The sequence below is a fragment of the Octopus bimaculoides genome, chromosome 4, assembly GCF_001194135.2.
Source record: "Octopus bimaculoides isolate UCB-OBI-ISO-001 chromosome 4, ASM119413v2, whole genome shotgun sequence".
Taxonomy (NCBI): Eukaryota; Metazoa; Mollusca; class Cephalopoda; order Octopoda; family Octopodidae; genus Octopus; species Octopus bimaculoides.
In genome coordinates, this window is record NC_068984.1 from 45,126,741 (window position 1) to 45,130,588 (window position 3,848).

Sequence of the window (3,848 nt, forward strand, 5' to 3'; positions counted from 1 at the left end):
CAAGCAGAGATCCTGCATGCCTCAGGCTGTGCAGTGACGCACCTGAGAGGAGGTGGCCCTCAAGCCATTCGTCATAAGGAAGGTTGAAATCCCTATATATAATATACTGTTCAATGAGGGTAAGATCTAGATACATAAATACATACATACATACATACATACATGCATGCATGCATGCATGCATACATACATACCCTTACGTGATACACACAGTCACTTGTTTATGAGTGCTAACTCGTCATCAGCGTGTGACAATCACCAGCTAGCGATGACTCACTCCAAACGCAAAATACTATATGCTTGTCCCAGGGACAAATCGTCGCTGATCTCGAAAAGGGAGAAACAAGCAATAATAAATCTCTGAACGAGACGTAAACAGTAGAAGCATGGAATTATGAAGCATATTTGCCACCTAAATGTGGCGGACCCATAGGGGACGAAGACATCTCCTCCAGCTGGCTAACGACACACTGTCTGTGTCTGATTAGTATTTGCGAAGGGAAATCATCGTTCCCATCTCTAGCCCTACGTGATACACACACAACCGGGTTTCTGGGTAGTAACTCATCATCAGCGAGTGACAATCACCAGCTAGCGATGAGAACTCATTCCAAACGCAAAATACTATATGAGGAAAGTAATTTTGATTATTGAACGCATGGTGAAATGTTACCATGAATACAGAACACGAACCATTCTTAATGTGTATGTGCGCGCACGCGTGTGAATAGAAGCACATAAATGAATAACTTTTGTGTAGCTTATTCAGGAGAGTGCCCTTTATGCTAAGAAACATTAACAAATATTAAAGAAAATATATTTGGCTAAATATGAAAATACTGCATGTAAAACTGCAGTTAATAATTTCATAGTTAATAGACTCGAGCATTGGTATTAATAACATTTTTGATATTTAGAACCAATTTGATCTAATTACTTCTGCTTTTACATTCACTCAAAATAAGGAGATGGAATTCGGCCAAGATAAATGTCCATATATGATAGAAGAAAGTAGCAGAATGCAAATGTCAACTACGCCTTATGAGAGAATTAGAGAACTGTTTGTTGCATAGCAACAGTTTCATGACGTAAAGCGGGTTGATGAAGAGTTTCTCCCTGAACATGATTCCAGTCTATTGCCGTTAGCATTCTCTGCTGGTCTAGTAAATAATTGCTTGACGCCAGACAAACCGAGACACTGTAGAAGACATCGCGACTTGCTACTTAAAAACGAAACAAAATATTTGTTGTGGATAGGATATGGAATATATCAATCTAAGACGTAGAACGATGGATGTATATAATACTTAACATATGTCAGGGACAACTCCTAGTACTCAGGTCAGAGTGTACAATTCTAAAAGCCATGTTATAATTGAATTAGAGTACATATGACCTTTGTGTACACTCGTTCCAGATGCCTCATAAAGTAGAATATTTATACTAAAATCCAATTTATTACTTGCAGGCGCATGACTCATTGGTTAGAGTGTCGGGTTCACAATCATGAGGTAGTGAGTTCGATTCCAGGACCGGGCAATGTGTTGTGTTCTTGAGCAAGACACTTTATTTCACGTTGCGCCAGTTCACTCAGCTGTATTGGCTTTGCCTTTCCCTTAGATAATATCAGTGGCGTGGAGAGGTATGTATGGACGACTACTGGTCTTCCGTAAATAATCTTGCCCGGACTTGTGCCTTGGTGGGTAACTTTCTAGTTTTAATCCCATGGTCATTCATGACAGAAGGGAGACTTTATATATATATTATACGTTGTATGACCAATAAGTATCGGGGTGGATACTATAAAAACAAAACTATAACACGTATCTATTTAACATTTAGTTTCTTTCAAATTAGTCCCCTTCGGAAGCCATACATTGAACTCGTTTTCTGAGATAATCAGCAGCTGTCTCGTTGCATTCACTCGACGTTCTGAAATCGTCTTCCTTTCAAGCGGGATTTTATTTTTTGGAAAGAAGAAAAAGTCACAAGGGGAGATATCTGGGAAATACAGAGGCTGTTGGACCTGGGGAATGCTGTGCCTAGCCAAAAACTGCTAAACAATCTGCGCTGAATGGGCAGTTGTGTTGTCAGCTGAATGCACGTTGGCACAAACTTGGTAGACACGCGTCTCATACCCAAAACTTCAGTAGTAATGAACTGAACTGAACCGCAACTACCCTGCACATCCTCTGATAACTCTGAATAGTGATTCGACGATTTTCTCTCACAGCTGCATTCACATTTGCGATGTTTTTCTCAGTTCTGTTGGTTGTGGATCTCTCAGAACGTTTGTCACGATCGATATCTTTTCGGCTCATGCACTCCTCTCCATACACTTTCTGCAACTTTGCATAGGCCTCTGAGCAGGTATCACAAAGCTTTTGGCAAAATGTGATGCAGATTCATGGTCAATGCGACGATCATACGCTATACACGTTCCTTACAAGCACTGCTGTAACCAGCGGTAGTGAGTTAGAACGTCAAAACCTAGTGCGCATGCACAACAGAGTTCAAGATCAGTCTGTGCCAAGCGGCTTTACTTTGCGTACTTTAGCTTCGTTCTTGATCAGACCACGTATACATATATATATATATATATATATATATATACTTTTCTACTCTAGGCACAAGACCCGAATTTTATTTTGGTGGGGAGGGGCAGTCACCTACTACAAACCAACTAACTCAAAACAGTATCTCCTTTTTAGTTCATGCCATCCTAAACACACCAAAATAAATATCTCATTCAATCTAGCTAAAAGGATCTGCATAATTTTATCTAATACAACCACTCGGGAACTTTGCCTACAAGACCTCAAAATAACACTCATTGAACGTCAATGAAATTGAACGTCCCAAGAAATTGGACACAAACACGCTAAGGACAACAAAACAAAACACCACACCTCACTTTAAATCACTCCCATACATATCAACCCACACCCCCAGAAACAATGAAGCATAAAACACAATTATACAAAATTTCCCTCTGCTCATTCAAGACACGAAAATGAACAACAACCTGAATACACATAAACTCCTCAAATGCAAAAGACAACACAAATCACTCAAGAGACTCCTAATAAATGCAAAACTATACTCAATACATACGATGCCAACAGTTAAAAAATGCAGATGACCTAATTGTGGTACATGCCCATACCTAACATGTGCTTCTCAGAACCTTATCTATGTCTTAACCTGCTCAGGTTGTGGCCACAATTACGTGGGCCAAACGAGCCTTACCTTGAGATACAGAGTCACTCTGCATAAAGAACAGATTCATTTTTCTCAATACAAGCAGATAGCTCTGAGCGAACATATCGACAGATGCGCAAGAAATAAAACGCCGAATTTCCATATCTTTCCATTATACCAATGCCATGATTCAATCTCCTTATAAGAACGCCTAAACAATGAAAACCTGTTCATACAAAAGTATACAAAAATATACAAACTTGAACACTTCAAAAATTATACTGAGGAGTTAGTTGTCCCCCTCGCCACCTTTTGCCTCCCTTGGTCCACTCTTTAGATTCATTCTTATTTTTCAAGCATCCAAAATGGCAAGACCCCTTTGTCACAAGAATTGATTACTTCACAATGTCCCTTGAAAAGCTAATTTAAATAATTAAAACCGGTTGGATATCACTACATCCATAAAATATGTATATCTTTTAAAATATTTCTTAATAAAAAGATACTAAACTATGTGAAACGAAGGCATTTCTCTTCCACTTTTTATATATGTTTTCCACATATTTTAAACTCATAATTTTGCCACATAGTGTATACTGAATCTCCAGTATTTTTGCTCCTTTTATATATTTTTATATTTCTACTAT